This window comes from Notamacropus eugenii, chromosome 7 (assembly GCF_028372415.1).
Source record: "Notamacropus eugenii isolate mMacEug1 chromosome 7, mMacEug1.pri_v2, whole genome shotgun sequence".
Classification (NCBI taxonomy): Eukaryota; Metazoa; Chordata; class Mammalia; order Diprotodontia; family Macropodidae; genus Notamacropus; species Notamacropus eugenii.
This window is the reverse complement of record NC_092878.1, coordinates 60,842,288-60,860,541: the sequence shown is the minus strand read 5'-3', so window position 1 is coordinate 60,860,541 and position 18,254 is coordinate 60,842,288. Positions and strand designations below refer to the sequence as shown.

At 38.6% G+C, this 18,254-nt stretch overlaps 1 protein-coding gene and 1 pseudogene across 9 annotated transcripts in view; both read right to left on the bottom strand.

The window, feature by feature from the left end:
- Positions 1 to 18,254, bottom strand: part of TMEM63C (transmembrane protein 63C) — a 134,186-nt gene that overhangs the window by 80,587 nt on the left and 35,345 nt on the right. For 6 of the 9 annotated variants that reach the window (XR_011970712.1, XR_011970713.1, XM_072624977.1 and 3 more), the window contains exon 3: positions 16,095 to 16,233. The exons of the other annotated variants lie outside the window; for them this stretch is intronic. The gene's annotated coding sequence lies outside the window, so the exon portion shown is untranslated. The remainder of the gene's footprint in view (positions 1 to 16,094; positions 16,234 to 18,254) is intronic. 9 annotated transcript variants of the gene reach the window in all.
- Positions 11,827 to 11,926, bottom strand: LOC140515070 (U6 spliceosomal RNA; annotated as a pseudogene).

The window sequence follows — 18,254 nt, the reverse complement described above, 5'->3', positions numbered from 1 at the left end:
TATTATTTGTACCTGGCACACAGTTCAGTCCAGTTGTTTCCAACTTTTTGTGATCCCATTTGGGGTTTTCTTGGCAAAGATATTGGAATGGTTTGCCATTTCCTTCTCTAGTTCATTTTACAGGTGAGGAAACTGAGACAAATAGAGTTAAGTAACTTGGAGGTCACACAGCTAGTAAGAGTCTGAGGCCAGATTTGAACTCATGAAGATGAATCTTTGTGATTCCGAGCTCTATCCATTATGCCACCCAGCTGTCCCAGTACACAGTAGGTATTTAATAAATACTTGATTGCTTAACACAGTATATCTTGATTCTAACAAGGAACAAGACAAAGTCCTTCATGAGAACCTGATATTTTGAGGGCAAGATGGGAAAACTATGGTTAGAGGATCATGGAATTCAGTGGTGGAATTACTGTACTCAGATTTAAGATGATTAAGGCACTGATATGAACCTGGAGGTCCATGCCTGCCACCTTACCTTATTCAAAACCTTCATTAATGACTTAGTGTGGGCATAACTAGCATGCCTATCTAATATGTGAATGACATGAATCCAGGATTTTGTCAGTCATTTCAGTCGTATCCAACTCTTCATGACCCCATTTGGGGTCTTCTTGGCAGAGATACTAAAGTGGTTTGCCATTTGCTCCTCCAGCTCATTTTATAGGTAGGGAAAGTGACATAAATAGGGTTACATGACTTGCCCAGGGTCACATACCTAATAAGTGTCTAAGGCCAGATTTGAACTCAGGAAGATGAGACTTTCTGACTCTAGTCTTGGTACTCTAACTACCCTGAATCTAGAACAGAGATACACTAATTTGGATGACAGAAGGAGCCAAGATTTTGACAAGCTAGAAGAATGGACCAAAATTTTAAAAAGATGAAACTTGTGCATAAAGTCTTGAACTTAATTTAACATTATAAAAAAATCATCTGCATAAGTATGGGATAGAAGAGATGGGATGGCTTAACAGCAATTCACGTGAAAAAAAACTTCAGCAGTTTTAGTTGATTGCAGGCTTAATATAAGTCAATAGTGTGATGTGCCTACCAAAAAAAAAAGCTAACGTGCTATTAGGCTGCATTAATATTAGTTCAGTGTCTAGAACAAGGGAAGTGACAGTCTCATCTCAATCTAAGCTTCTTCCAGCAATAAAATATTGTGGATCTGTGAATTTCAGGAATAGTCATAGCAGGAAAGACTGGGGCAGGGGAGTCTATTTAGACCTTTTCAAATGATGAGAAACAGGCAAAGAATATTGTAAGAGAGTTAGAAGAGGGATCTAAATTGGGAGATAAGGAGAAAGAGTGGAAGATTTCCTTTCTTCTCTATTCTCATTCTGCTCTTTCCTTCCTTAGCTTTCAAAGTATTTAATGTCTCCATCATTCATCATGGGCAGATAGATGGTACAGTGGATAGAGTGCCTGGTCTGGAATCAAGAAAACTCATCTTCTTGAGTTCAAATTTGGCCTCAGATGCTTGCTAGCTGTGTGGCCCTGGGCAAGTTGCTTAACCCTATTTGCCTCAGTTTACCAGTTTGTCAGGAAAGGTCTGCCAAAGAAGGGAGTGAGATCTAAGAGCAGCAGCAGACAGTCTCACAGCAGAGGGCTTGTAGCAAGGCTCTGAGCCCTAGGGCAATCCGCCAGCAAGGCTCTGCCCACCTGCAAGCCAGTCACCCCCAAAGGCAAGCCAGTATTCTGTGTAGCACAGCAAGACCTTCACCCCAGCAACCCCACTCCCAACACAGGCCACCAGTAAGACCTCACCCCCATTGCTGACTAGTAGTAAGGTGCAAGCATCAAGACTATGCCCCTGTGGGAGCCCAGCACAAAGATTTCTTCCCCAGGGCCAATTAGTGGATTGTCCCTGTTTCCATAGCAACCCAGCAGCAAGAATCTTCCTCTGGCACAGACCAGCAAGCAGCTAGGCCCTTAAGTCCAATAATAACCTAGAGCAAGACCCTGAGCCCCAGTACAAGAAGCTTGGGACAGTTCAAGAGCAGAGTCCAACTCTCACATAGAAATACCAAATCATAAAATAGTCAGAAAGAATGAACAAAAAAACAGAAAGAAGACATTAATTATAGAAAGTTATTATGGTAAGAAGGAGGGTTCAAGGCACAAACTTAGATGAGGACAAATAATGTCAAAATGGCTACATGTGAAGCGTCAAAGAAAAGCGTAATTTGGTTGCAGGTCCAAAAAGAACTCCAGGAAGTGCTTAAAAAAAGATATTAAAAAGCAAATTAGAGAAATTGAAGAAAAATTAGCAAAATAAATGAGCATAATACAAGAGAATTATGAAAAAAAGAGTCAAGAGCATGGAAACAATACAAAAAATCATCAAAGAAAATAACTCCTTAAAAAAAAGGAATTGACTGTGGAAATAAAGGTGCAAGAGCTCACTGAAGAAAATAGTCTCTTAAAAATTAGAATTGGGGAAGTGGAAGCTAATTACTCCAAGAAACATCAAGATACAACAAAATAAAATAAAAAGAAGAAAATGTGACATTTCTCATTGGAAAAACAACCAATATGGAAATATGGTCCAGGAGAGATAGTTTAAGAATTATTAGACTACTTGAAATCCATGATTTAAAAAAAAAGCCTGGGCAACATTTTTCAAGAAACTATCAAGGAAAACCACCCTCATATCCTAGAACTAGAGAGCAAAATAGAAATAGAAATAATTCACCCATCACCACCTGAAAGAGATCCCCAAATGAAAACTCCCAGGAACATCACAACCAAGTTCTAGAGCTCCCAGGTCAAGAAGAAAGTACTGCAACCCTACACAGGACTTGGGCAGTTTTCACATGAAAGAACAGAAGGGCCTGGAATATGATATTCCAGAAGGCAAAGGAATTAGGATTACGACTGAAAAATCATACACCCAACAAAACTGAGTATAATTCATTAAGGAAAAAATGAACAACTATCAAAATAGAGGATTTTCAAGCATCATTTTTTTGAAGCATAATTAAAAGACCAAACTGAATAAAAAAATCTGATCTTCAAATACAAGACTCAAAAGAAACACAAAAAGGTAAAAAAGATACATGAAAGAGAAAACATAAGAGATTCAATAAGGTTAAGCTGTTTATATTCCTGTATAGCAAGATATTATTTTTATTATTACTATAAGGGCAATTAAGAAGACTATATGTATATAGAGGGTGTGGATATAAGGCAACTCTGATGGGATGATACAAAAAAACAAACCAAATAAAGGGGTGAGAAAGAAAATTGCACTGGCAGAAGAAGAAGGTGTGTGGGAGGAGATAGAATGGGATAAATTAACTCACATAAGAGGCATGAAAGGGCTATTATAATGAAGGGGAAAATGAGTGGCAGATGATGGGCAAAGCTTGAATCTTACTCTCATCAGAATTGACTCAAAGATGGAATAACATACATACTCACTTGGATACAGAAATCTATCTAACCTGATAAGAAAGTAAAAAGGGACAAGGATAGACTGATAGAATGGACAGTAGACTGGGGGAGGTGGTGATCAAAAGTAAAACACTTGTGAGGAGGGACAGAGTAAAGGTAAGAGAGAGGGGATAAACAAGGGAAAAATAGCATGGAGGGAAATACACAGTTATTGTAGCTACAAATGTAAATGTGATGAACTTACCCATAAAAGGGAAGTAGATAGCAGAATCGATTGAAAATCAGAATCCTATAAAATATTTTTTACAAGAAACATATCTGAAGTACAGAGACGCACAAAGGCTAAAGATGAGGGGCTGGAGCAGAATACTGCTTCAGTTGAAGCAAAAAAAAGCAGGAGTAGAAATCATGATCTTAGACAAGGCAAAAGCAAAAACAGATCTAATGAAAAGAGATAAGGAAGGAAACATCTTGCTGAAGGTACCACAGACAATGAGGTAATATTAATACTAAACATATATGCACCAAATGGAAAAGTATTTAAATTTTTGAAGAAGCTGAATGAGTTCACTTGTGAATCCATCTGGCCCTGAGAATTTTTCTTAGGAAGTTCACTAATGGCTTGTTCAACAAAAAATGACCGTGTATTAGGGCACAAAAACCTCACAACCAAATGCAGAAAAGCAGAAATAGTATAAGCATCATAATGCAATAAAAATTACATTCAATAATGGGTAATGGAAAGATAGATTAAAAATTATTTGGAAACCAAATAATCTAATCCTAAAGAATAAGTGGGTCAAAGAACAAATCATGGAAACAACTGAAAATTTCATTAAAGAAAATGACACCAATGAAACAACATACCACAATTTATGGGATACAGCCAAAGCAGTACTTAGGGGAAAACTTATATAATGAATTACTTACATCAATAAAATAGAGAAAGAGCAGATCAATGAATAGGGTATGCAACTAAAAGAACTAGAAAAAGAACAAATTAAAACTCCCCAATTAAATATCAAATTGGAAATCCTGAAAATCAGAGAAATTAATAAAACTGAAAGTAAGAAAGTTATTTATAATAAACAAAACTAAAAACTGGTTTTATGAAAAAAGCAATAAAATAGATAAACCATCAGTTAGTTTGGTTTAAAAAAGGAAAGAAGAAAACCAAATTAGCAATATAAAAAAGTGAAAGTGGTGAACTCACCACCAGTGAAGAGGGAATTAAAACAATTATTAGATGCTATTTTGCCCAATTAAATGTAAATAAATTTGACCATCTAAACAAAATAGATGAGTATCTGCAAAAATATAAATTATCCAGATTAACAGAAGTAGTAATAAAATATTTAAATAACCCAATCTTAGAAAAAGAAGTTGAACAAGCCATTAGTGAACTTCCTAAGAAAAATTCTCAGGGCCAGATGGATTCACAAGTGAATTCTTCTAAACATTTAATAGACAATTAATCCCACTACTATATAAACTAGTGGAAAAATAGGCAAAGAAGGAATCCTACCAAATTCCTTTTACAATACAAATATGGTGCTGATACCTAAACTAGAAAGAGTCAAAACAGAGAAAGAAAATAATAGAACAATATCCCTAATGAATACTGATGCAAAAATCTTAAAATACTAGGAAGGAGATTATAATAATATGTCACAAGGATCATGCACTATGACCAGGTGGGATTTATATAAGGAATTCAAGACTAGTTCAATATTAAGAAAACTATCAGCATAATTGACCATATCAATAACAAAACTAACAGAACTCATATGATTACTTCAATAGATGCAGACAAAGCCTTTGACAAAATATCACACCCGTTCTTATTTAAAAACCAACAGAGCATAGAATAGAGTTTATCTAAAAATGATAAGTAATATTTATCTAAAAGCATCAGCATGCACTGTCTGTAATGGGGATAAGCTAGAAGCCTTCCCAGTACAATCAGGGGTAAAGTAAAGATGTCCATTATCACCTCTATTTTTCAATATTGTTAGGAAAATGCTAACTATAGCAATAAAAGAAGAAAAAGAAAGTGAAGGAATTAGAATATACAATGAGGAAACAAAACTATCAATCACTCTTTGCACATGATATGATGTTATACTTAGAGAATCCTAGAGAATCAACCAAAAAAACTAGTGGAAATAATTTACAACTTTAACAAAGTTTCAGGATATAAAATAAACCCACATAAATAATCAGCATTTCTATATAATACCAACAAAATCCAACAGCTAGAGATAGGAAGATAAATTCCATTTAAAATGATGGCAAACAATATAAGATACTTAGGAATCTACCTGACAAGATAGACTCAGAAACTATAGAGCTAGAAAAAATAATAAAATTCATCTGGAAGAACAAAAAGTCACGATATCAAGGAATCAATGAAAAAAAATGTGAAAGAAGGTAGTCTAGCTATACCAGATCTCAAAGTGTTTTTATAAAGTGGTAATTATCAAAACAATCTGGTACTGACTAAGAAATAGAGTGATGGGTCAGTAGAGCAGATTAGGTACAAAATATAGTAAATGACAATATTAATCTATCATATAATAAACCCAAAGGTCCAAGTTTTTGTGACAAAAACTCATTATTTGAAAAAACTGCTGGTAAAACTGGCAAGCAGTATGGCAGAAATTACACACAGACAAATATCTTACACTGTATACCAAGATTAGGTTGAAATGGATACATGATTTAGATATAAAGGGTTATACCATAAACAAATTAGGGGAGCATGGAATAGTTTACCTATCAGATCTACAGATAAGGGAAGAATTTAGGACCAAACAAAAGATTGAGAGCATTATGAAATATAAAAAAACTTTTTTTGATTGTAAAAAATTTAAAACTTTTTGCACAGATAAAGTCAATGCAACCAAAATTAGAGGCAAAGCAGAAAACTGGAGGAAATTTTGTAACAAGTGTATCTGATAAAGGTCTCGCTTCTCAAATACATAGAGAATTGAGTCAAATTACTAAGAATACAAGTTATTCCCCAATTGACAAATGGTCAAAGGATATGAACAGGCAATTCTCATACAAAGAAATCAAAGTTATCCACAATCATATGAAAAAATATTCTAAATCACTATTGACTCATGAAATGCAAATTAAAACAACTGTGAGTTATCCCCTCACACTTATCAGATTGGTTAATATGACCAAAAAAGAAAAAGATAAATGTTGGAGGGGTTGCAAGAAAACTGGGACACTCATGTACTATTAGTGGAATTGTGAACTACTCCAACCATTCAGGAGAGCAATTTGGAACTATGCCTAAAGAGTTATAAATTATGCATACCCTTTGATCCAGCAATAGCACTGCTAGGTCTCTATCTCAAAGAGATTTTTAAAGGTGAAGGGAAGGACCTACATGTACAAAAATATTTATAATAGTTATTTTGTGGGTGGTTAATAATTGGAAATTGAGGGGATGTCTATCAATTGAGGGATGGTTGAAAAAGCTGTATATATGATTGTGATGGAATATGGTTGCACTATAAGAAACAATAAGCAGTGCGATTTCAGAAAACCCTGGAAAGAATTACAGGAACTGATGTAGAGCAAAGTGAGCAGAACCAGCAGAACATTGTATACAGCAACAGCAATACTGTACCATCAAAAACTATGAGTGACTTAGTTTTCTCAGCAATACAACGATCCCAGACAATCCCAAAGGACTAATGATGAAACATGCTATCTGCCTCCAGAGAAAGAACTGCGGCTGTCTGAACACAAACTGTCACTTTCTTTTTTGTTTCAGTCTTGTAGAAAATGAATAGTATGGAAATATTTTACATGATTGTACATGTATAACCTCTATTGGCTTGCTCACCATCTCAGGAAGGGAGGAGGGAGGGAGGAAGAGACAGAATTTGGAACTCAAAACTTTTTTTAAAAAAAATGTTAAAAATTATTTTAAAATGTAATTATGGGGAAAAAATATCATTACCCTCCTCCCCCAAATTGTGCTCTCTACATCTTCCTTTAACATACAGAATCATCCACAATGGTCTGGGAGTCAGTATTCCTCAGGGTTCTTCTTGATTCCTCACTGATGTAGGAAAATGGTCTGTTGACAACTTTGTTGCTGTTGTCATTATTCATTATAATCATAATTATTGTTCAGTTGTTTCAAGCATGTCTGATTCTTCAGGATGCCATTTAGTGTTTTCTTGGCATAGATACTGAATGGATTGCCATTCCCTTCTCCAGCTCATTTTAGAGATGGGTAAATAAGGTTAAGTGATTTGCCCAGGGTCACACAGTTAGTATCAGACATGAACTCATGATGAGTCTTCATGATACCAAGCCCAGCGCTCTATCCACCACATAACCTATCTGCCCTGTCTGTTCCTTACTACCAGGGCCTCAATTTGTAAAAATGGGAAAACTAGGCTGTAGGTCTAGTTTTGAATTAGAATAGAGCACTGGCCCCACTTCTAATATCCTTACTAATTGTGTGACCTTGGCAAATCATCTAACTTTCCTACACTTCAATTTCCTCATCTTTAAAATGAAAGACTTGGACCAGATGTTACCAAGGTCCACCCAGGTCTTGCTCTGTGATCTGTAAGTTTTCTAATGTCTCAAATTGAAAGCAGAAATAGAATTGCTAAGCACATTTTGTTGTATTTGGGGGAAGGGGACTCAGGAACAGCCCCAGGGAGACTTGAGCCATACATAGATTTATGTCCCCAGATGTTCCATAGGTACATAGAGACTCGCAACTGACTCTTCAGAGTCATTTCCAAGGCTGAAGGCTCTGTCTCAGTCCCTTTCTCCATTCTCTAGTGACTCTAAATCCCAAGAGTAATGCCAAAATCAGGTTGGCATGGGCTGCTTAGGGATGAACAAGGACTCCTAGGAGTCCCCATGGACAGCATCAGAGCAGAGCTGAAATAAGCTATGTAGGATGGGGGTGGAGAGAGTGCCTATCAAAAATATAAATTCTGCTAACAAAATCACCAGAAAATAGTTATTCAGCTTATAGTTGATGACCTTGGCTAACATAGAACTCGCTAACATAGAGTGAAAGGCAGGGACAGCTAGATGGCACAGTGGTTGGAGCAGTGGGCTTGGAATCAGGAAGACACATCTTCATGAGTTCATGAGTTCATGAGTTACCAGCTACATGACCCTGGGCAAGTCAGTTCACCCTGTTTGCCTTAGTTTCCTCATCTATAAAGTGAGCTGGAGAAGGAAATGGCAAACTACTCCAGTATCTTTGACAAGAAAACCCCACATGGGGTCACAAAGAGTCAGACACAACTGAAATGTCTCAGCAACAACAAAGCTCTAACGGCAGCCCATTCAATTGTAGGATAGGACTGTAAGGACATTTTTCTTAATTTTTCTCACTTTGGTTTTGGGGGCTGATTATTTTCTTTCATAACTCTTTACTATTGTGGAATGAAAAGGAATGTTGGATTGGATTCTAGAATTTAGTTAGTGGTCCATGGTCCTAATTCTAGTGGTCAACTGTGTGATGTTGGACAGGTCATTGCAACTCTCTAGATCTCTGACATTGCATCCATAAAGTGAGATGGTGGGAGTAGATGAGTTCTCATGTTCCTTTTACCTCTAACTCAGGTCAACAAACATACTAAATGCCTCCTTTGTTCAAGGTTTTGTATCAAGTGTGGAGGATTCAAAGACAATCAAAGACAATCTCAAATTCACAAACAATTCCAGCCTGTAAAGAGATTGCATTCTATTGAGGAAATGACAACATATAAGTAAATATGTGATAATTTGGAGAAGAGAGGACTAATAGCTAGTGAATCAGCAAAGGCTTGAAGGGAGCCAAGGATTTTAATGAGTGAAGGTGAGGAGGGATTGCATCCTTACATGGGGGACAGATAGGAAATAAGATGCTGCATTCCAAAGAAAAATACAAGGCCAGTTTGGTTGAAAAATGGAATGTGAAAAGGGAAATACTAAGAAGTAAGTTTATAAAGGTAAGCTGGATAAAGCCAAAAGGCTTTAAGTACCAGAATTAATGGTTAAGATTTTATCTTGGAGGCTATTAAGGAGCCACTGGTGATTTTTTAAGCAAAGGAATAACATGGTCAGACCTATACATTAGGAAGATAATTTTGACAGATGTATGAAAGAGAGATTGGAAAAAGGAGTAACTAGATGTAGGGAAAGAAATTAGTAGGCTAAAAGTCCAGGCCTTAGAGGACAAACTAGGAGAGGGGACAGATGTGAGAGGTAACACTCACAAGACTTGGCAATTGGTTGGATATGACATTTGAGGGAGAGGGAAGAGTCAAGAATGACTGAAGTTTTGAACCAGAGTGATTGCGAGGATAAAGGGAAATTTGGAGAGGGGGAAAGGATAAATTCTTCTTTGACCATGGTGAGTTTTGGATGCTGACATAGCATCAAGATAAAATTGCTCTAAGTTGGGCAATTGTCATAGGTGACTGAACTTCAGGAAAGTCATCAGTGTTGGATATATATGCCATCTTCACAGAGATGATAGCTGAACCCATGGGAACTGGTGAGATCAGCAAGAAAGAGAAAACATTGCAAGAAAAGAGAAGGGGACTTAGGGCAGAGATAAAATAATAACAACTAAAATTTATTTAGTACTTACTGTATTGCCAGGTACTGTGCTAAGCACTTTACAATTATCTCATTGGATCTTCTCAATAACCCCGCTATTATTGTTAGGTGCTCTTATCATCCCTTTTTACAGATGGGGAAACTAAGGCAAACAGAAGTGATGATACTTACCCAGGGTCACACAGCTAATAAGTATCTGAGGCTGGACTTGAACTCTAGGCCCAGTGCTCTAGTTACTGTGCCACCCAGTTGCCCATTAGGGAGAAAGTGCTTTATAACCTGCCAAGTGCTATACATATAAGCAAGATGGAGAATGGAGTTATGGAGAAAAGCTTCACAGTGACCAGTTTTGATCTTCTCTGTGAAAGGAGGCAGAAGGACCTTCTGAGAAAAAGGAAGGAAGAAAGATGTAGTACCATCATTGTCACTTGAGGAGAAGGGAAAAGATTTGGAATAACCCGATAATGATCTGTGAGGTCAGGGGACGTTGCCATTTATCCTGAAGTTCCCAAATATGAGGGCTCAGGCTCGTCCCATTATCTAACTTTGAACCCTGTTTCCATCAACCAAAGCCCCTTGTTCTGAACTTGCTGAGGATCCCCAGTAAACGAACAACTTTCATAAGTGCCTAAAGTATTTTGTTCAAGTTATCAACTAAGAGTCAATCCATGTTTACCAAGTTCTCCTATATATGTGCCAGACATTATATTAGAGTTTTTGCTTTTTCTTCATATTCCAAGCACCAAACACAGAATCTTATATCTTATAGTATAGTTGAAGAGAGAAATTGAACCCACATGACACAAAGATAGACCAGCGAAGTGTTAAACTCTGGTCCTGATTATGTGTTCAAATTATTCAGAGAAGGGAAAGATGAGTGTGGGCTAGTGTTGTCAGGAAAGACTGTGGAGGAGTCTGTATCACCCCCAAGTTTTAGGACCAAGAGTTTTCCTCTGTCTAAGCAAAGCCTTAATAGATCCTAAGAAAATGACATGGCTCCTGTTTGGTCTCATCTCTGTTATGTACTGAGTGTGTGACCCTAGAGAAGGCCCCTAACCTCTCGGGGCCCTACATAAGCCTCTGAATTGAATGAAATGACAGGTCTAGTCACTATTTCTCTAGTTCTAAATTTATATTCATTCCAAGAACCCGATTTTTTCAAACCAAAACTGATTTCATAGGTATGTGAAGCTCCCAATTACAAGACTTCCTCAACCAAAGCAAGTGATCAGCTGTTCTTCAGTTTACATTCTTGGAGGTTTATGTAGGGGCACTGAGAGAATGGGGCAGCTAGGTGGCACAGTGGATAGAGTGCCAGGGCTGGAGTCAGGAAGACTTAGCTCCTTGAGTTCAAATCTGGCTCCAGACACTTCTTAGCTGTGTGACCCTGGGTAAGTCACTTAACCCTGTTTGACTCAGTTTCCTCATTTATAAAATGAGTTGGAGAAAGAAATGGCAAACTACTTCAGTATCTCTGCTGAGAAAACCCCAAATGGGGTCACAGAATCAGACATGACTGAAAACAACTGAACACAAGAGGTTAAGGGATTTGTCCAGAGTCACACAGCCAATAATGTGTCTGAAGGGACTTGAACCCAGTTCTCCCTGCAGCCAAAAGGGGTTCTCTATGATGCCACACTGTCTCTACCAGACCCATCCAGAGAATGGGTAATGTGGATGGTGAGAAGATTGGAAACCATGTCAGGCCAAGGTTGGTTGAAAAAAGTGGGGATATTTAGTCTGGAGAACAGCCTTAGGAAAGAAAGCTATTCTTTTTAAATATTTCATTTTTTAAGATGATGTTTAATAGGCATGTGTGTAATGAAAACTATGGAACACTTCCAGAATTTGTATGTCATCCTTGTGCAGGGGCCATGCTAATCTTCTCTGTATCTTTCCAATTTTGTGCTGCTGAAGTGAGCACTATTCCTAAATATTTTAAAGAACCTTGAAGACTTATTTTACTTGGTCCCAGAAGGACCACCAGGTAAAAGTTACATGGAAGAATAAGGGGAAAACTTTCTAAAATTGGAATTGATTGTCCCAAAGTGGGAAGCCATATAAGGCAGTGAATTCCTCATCTCTGGAGGTCTTCAAGGGAAGGCTGGTTGATCACTTGTCAAGGATTTTATAGAGTGGATTCCTGTTCTGTTATGATTAGAGATGTAGGGATCTATGTTGTACATGTGTTTGTAGGATCTGATATTTTCGAATCACTATGCATATCTTTGGCCAGGCCAGCTGAGAGCTCAGGGCAGAGCCCATATATACCTGTACTACTCCTCTGGAGAACTCCATAGCCCCGACTGCTCTCTTTAAGGGCTCTCTGCACTACATGGAAAAGTAGTTTGGGGCCAGGGCTTTTCTCTTGTATTCCTGTACCATGTATTATCCCTTTCCCAAGACCTACTTCTCTCCCACAGTCCTCAAGTAGTAGAGAATCCTTCTGGCTCAAATCCAGAAAGACAGTGCAATTAATGGCTGTTTGGGAGTGCCCTTCCTCAAGGGAATCCATCTGTCTTTTGCTTCCTTCCCCATTTGGAAGTCCTGGTTTGTACAGTTTTCCTAGCCCATCTGGGCCTCTCTCATCTTCTCCTCTTTCCCTTTCTGCATGTCCATTAGCAATAGGGGCAGAGCTGGACCAGGATAGCCTGCCATGGTGAAGCTATCACACTGTGGAGGTCATTGTATCCTCCTAGGCTTGCCCATTACCTGAGGTCTGTGCTGAGCTCAGCACCAGGCTATCTGCCAGAATATCAACCAACTTTCTGCTGCCAGGGAAGGAGTTATTGATGCATTATTGGGGGCAGGGGGAGGGCAGACAAGATAAGAGGAAGAAGGATGTAGCCTTGACTTTCTTGCCCAGAGTGCTGGGGGGGGGGGAGGGGAGGGGGAGGGGTAGGAGTCTACTTTGACACTAACTGCCCAAGGTCGTACTTCTGTTTCTTTCTTCTCTTTGCATCCCCAGTGCCAAGCAGAGTGCCTGGTGTAGCAGTTGCTTAATAAATCCTTGCATTGAACTGACAGAGGGAAGGAGGATGCAGATATTTTAGGACAACATCTATTCTCCTGATTGGGCAATCTTATCAGGAGATAGCCCAAGGGAAGAATCTCCACTGTGTGCCTCTCCCTAGAACATTTGTATAAAGTGAAAATGGCCCTCTGTGTGTGTTTGTCCTTCATTGCCAAAGAAGACTATGCCATCAGAGAAACGATGACATGACTTGTACTTGACTTTGTTTTGAGTGAGGGAAGTCTGTGCAGGTCACCAGCCTTACTTCTCCTCCAGAGCCATCTGAATCCAGTGACCTGATATTCCTCAACATGACTAGAGATGACCCAGGACGCACTGGGAGACTGACTGGATAAATACAAATTTGACCTATTCTGAAGTATCATATTCTGAGGTACCACCGCATCTAATAGAGTTGTGAACTGATTCACCCAATTGCTGTAGAGCAATTGGAACTATGCTCAAAGGGCTATAAAAACATGCACACCCTTTGACTTAGTAATACCACAGGTCTGTATCCCAAAAAAGATAAAAAACCAAAAGGAAAATTACCTATATGTACAAAAATATTTATAGCAGCTCTTTTGTGGTGGCAAAGAACTGGAAATTGAGGGGATGTCCATCAAATAGGGAATGGTTGAACAAATTAGCTATGTGATTTTGATGGAATACTGTTGTGCTCTAAGAAATGATGAGCAGGATGCTTTCAGAAAAACCTGGAAAGATTTACATGAGCTGATGCAAAGCTATTCTCAGTAAAAATAATATTTTATCATCCTTAGCAAACATTGAAGAGAAAAGGAAAAGGAAGGGAAAAAGTATGAAATACTCAATATGTTTTGGGGACTGTGCTAAGGGCTTCACAAATGGAATCTTGCACTCTCTACCTACCACAAATAGGGTCTTTTTTTCTCTCTCAGAAATAGTGGTATTATTTTTAAATCATGAGCTTTGATATTATTTTACTAGTAATTTGCTACAGCTGTCCCACCCCTCCCCAATTCTGTTTTTAAACAGAAAATGAGATTAATTTAGTTAGGAAATATGGGAAGGATTATGGAGTAACATGTTACCCCCTTACTCATATGAACCATTTGCTTATGCTTTTTTTTTATTTTTAGGGAGGAGGGGATGAAAGGGTGATAAACTAATTTTTTATATTAAGCATTTTCCCTTATTACTTGTTGACCTTGTAGAATTTATTTTCTGGAGAATGCTGTTTGTATTTTCCAGGTTATGAGTATACTTGATCTTAAGGGGCAGTAATCTGGGAGTATACTGGCAAGCTACAACCAAAAAAAATAATCATTTGGTAAATTAAGCAGATTTTCCTGAAGGTTCCAAGCAGAGATAAATTCTATCTTCCTAATTCACTGCATTGAAAGGATAAAGAAGAGACAAAATACTGGTTGAGGATAGTAGAGTACCAACTAATTTGATGTATGCATCAGGGCTTCCCCCTTCCCCCCAAGAAGCAATATCTCAAGGTGGCTGTAGAGTTCTTGACCAGAAGTCAGGAATATCTAGGTTTAATATCTGCCTCTAATACTTGCTAGATGTTTGCAAATCCCTTAACTGATCTTAGCCTCAGTTTCCTCATCTGTGAAATGGGAATAGTGACTGTAGGGACTATTTCACAGGGCTGTTTTCAGGCAGAAATGAGATAATGTAAAGGGTTCTGAATGCTTTAAAGTGCTGTCTTCTCCTTTAATTGTAACTTCATTCCATGGTTGGCTTCCTTAAGTACTGCCTGCTCCTAGATGCAGGAAGGTCAAAGAGGTATTAGAACTACAGGAGAAAGGGTCTTAGAATTCAGCTAGTCTAACTATTTCATTTGATAAGTGAGGAAGCCAAAGCTCAGGGAAATAAGAATGATGTACCTTAGTTGATCATTGGTGGAGCCAGGACTAGCATCTAGGTCTCTTGACACTTTCCACTCTGCTAGTATGGGGAGGGTCAGGGAATGGCTTGGATCAGTCTCTCACCTCCAGAAGCTTCTAGACCAGGGGTGTAGAACCTGCACCCTTGAGGCCACATGTGGCCCTTTAGGTCCTTAAGTGTGGCCCTTTGACTGAATCCAAACTTCACAGAACAAGTATCCTTAATAAAAGGATTTATTCTGTAAAACTTGGTTTCAGTCAAAAGACTGTACCCAAGGACCTACAAGTCCATATGTGACCTCAAGGCTAAAGGTTCTCCACCACTGTTCTAGGCTAAGATAGAAAATCCTGCTTGAAACTAAGGCAAACAGAGATTAAGTGACTTGCCCAAGGTCTCACAGCTAGTATGTGAGGCCAGGCTTGAACTCATGTCTGTCTGTCACCAGGCCCAGCTCTCTATCCACGGCACCATCTAGGGGCTCCTAAGGCATAAGAATATTGGTTGAAGGAGCTGGGGATGTTAAGTAGGGAGACATGAGGAAAGGCCTTAGACTTTCTTATAGAAGAAAATACAGTCTTGTTCTCATTGGTCCCTGAATGCAAAACTGGGAGCAAAGTGTAGATGCTGCAAAGAGTCAAAACTAAGTTAAAAATAAAGAAAAAGTATCAATTACTTGGAACTGTCCAAGGATGTAATAAGTTGCCCTGAGGAGCTCGTGAGTTCCCTGTGGTGAATGGAAGTCTTTAGGCAAAAGCAAGAGGATCACTTGTTTGGTATACTGCAAATGGGAGCCATGCTTGGGGAAGAAGAGGGTGAAGTGGGGTTAGATGATCTTAGAAGCTCCTTCTAACTATGAGATTTTATAAGTTGGAATCTACTTGGGAAGAAAGAAGACTCTTACCTCCTTCTCTTTCACATCTAATCTAGAGTACACAGCTCAATGGATTGTAGAGCTCAACCTTGGCTTTTAGTTCAGTCCCCAAACAATGACTCCCTTCTATCAGGTCCCCCTTTTCACTTAAAGAGTTTCCCTGGACAAATGGTCCTTTTAGGGTGAGAAAAGCCCAGGCTCCCCATCCCCTAACATGGAATGGATAGCTGCTTTTGGAGGAAGACAACTGTTTCCCACCCACCTTGGTCTTTATGGTTTTGTAGACACCTCACAGGATGTCAATACTTGCTGTTCTCCATTTATTACCTCTTAAATCTGTAGCAATCTGGCTGTCTCTATGATCTCTGCCTCCTGGTCGACTTCTGTGTTATTCCCTTAGACTGGAAACTCACAGACAGTAGGGTCTGCTTCTGTTTAACTCACTGTGGAGAGTCCTGAGCACATCCTGGGCAAAGAGATGTTTTATAAATGCTTTGGATATCGGTGCTCATTTGATTGAGAGGTTTATTTATTTATTTTTTGCTCAAGGACCATTTGTGGGGATCTGAAGTATAGAATGACTATCACTCCTAGTTTCGACCATTTGTTCTGAATCATTGATCCCAATCTTTGCCCAGATCCTAGGAGAGAAAACTGGCCCTCTGAGTGATGGCTGCTTCCATTCTGACAGACTCTCCCCCTCCCCACCCCAGGCTGTCTTTGATTCCTAAAAGGAGAGAAACATTAACTGGATATAGAGAATAAAGAAGAATGCCAGTCTAATATGCAAGTTGCATGTGAATTTCATACTGCCTTTTCTAACTCTTTCAGATACTTGAATGTACCTCTAGAAAAAGTCTTGTCTGTCATTCAATACATTTATTAAACAGTTGCTAGCACATTCACCTGGCCTTGAAGTAGATGTCATGGCCCCTGCCCTAAAGAGGCTTTAGTTGAGATATTAGAGCACCAAACAATACAAAACAGAGGATTATAAAGTGGGAGATTGGAGGACATAGACTTTGAATACTGTAGATACATATAACTCACTTATTACTTAATTGATTGAATTAATTAAATATTTAATGACCATAATTATCTTAGAACTGGAATTTGATCTGTTTTAGACACCATCCTAATACTAATGCTGGATTTGTGGGACTGGCAGAAATGGGAAGAGAAAAGAAACTTAGCACATCCAGGTAGGTAGAGATGACATGGCATTGCATATGGTTACATCTGTAACAAGGGTTCTTTTGGAGAGAAAGGGAAAATGGAAGTGCTTGGGGAGCAGAAAGAGAATTTCATTGGGTGGAGAGTGTGGCCACCTTTCTATGGTGGTCCTTGAACATTACCAGGCAAGCCCTGTGCCTCCAAATATCTTCCTAACTCCTATCTCTTTGCCTGAAATTCTATTTCTTTGGCTCTTGAAGACTTCTTAAATTTTTGATAATTTATTAAAATGCAAAATAACTAGAGCCTAGTATACAGTAGGTATAAAATAGATACACCAGATTATAATGAAAGATTATTCTGAGCAGCTTCAGAGAGGGCCAAACATAAGATTAAGGGAAGTAATTTTGATTCAATCAAAGTAAGATTTTCCAAAAATGAAACTTGAAAGAAGTGAGCTTCTTTGGAAATGTTTGTGAAGAGGCTAGGTAACTATCCATTAGGGATATTACAGAAGGGTTAGAGTTATCCTGGCTGGGAGTTTCAGCTAGATACTTTCAAATGTTTCAAATGTTCTTTGATTGCTAAAACATTTATTTATGAAGAAATTAAATACCCATCCTGAGAATGTTAACACCTGAGAGGGTTATCATGTAAGAAGATGATAGATGACAGTGAGTTGGGTTCAAGGGTCAGAAACAGAGGTCTTCATATTTATTGTGAATAATTGTCCTATCTCCCTATTAAGAGTATAAGCCTGTCAACCAGGAACTGTGTCCTTTTTCGTCTTTAAATCTCCAATCCTTAGTAAAGTGCCTTGCACTTGGTCTGCTGAATTGAATGGAATTATACCAGCCTTCACCTCATTGATTTCTCTAAAGACCCCATACACATGCTCACAAACATTGTGGGAGAGTGAACGTTGGTAAAAAAAAGCAGCTGAGTTTTAGGAAATGAGAGTGGAGAGATAGAAAGGATAGGACAGGTAAGGTCCGCAGCAGAAAAGAGAAAGTAGTTGGGGTGGGTTTACCAGTTGCTAGGAGCCTTTGAGTGTTTAAGGTCCAGTGCTGTGGGAGGCTGTTTCCTGTTGTTAACAAAAAGGAAATGATGAATTATTTAAACAGCCTGCCAAGGCCAGATGGCGTGGGGGTAGGGGTAATGTGGAGGAAAGTCTAGGAAATGCAAAGGTGGCTTTGTGCTCTAGGGAGAATAAGAAGTTCATTCCAAAGATGACAACCTCATGTCCTTCAATTTCTCACTGCTCTGCATCGCTCCTTCTAAATCTATTTTTGACCCCAATTCAGTCTTCCTTTC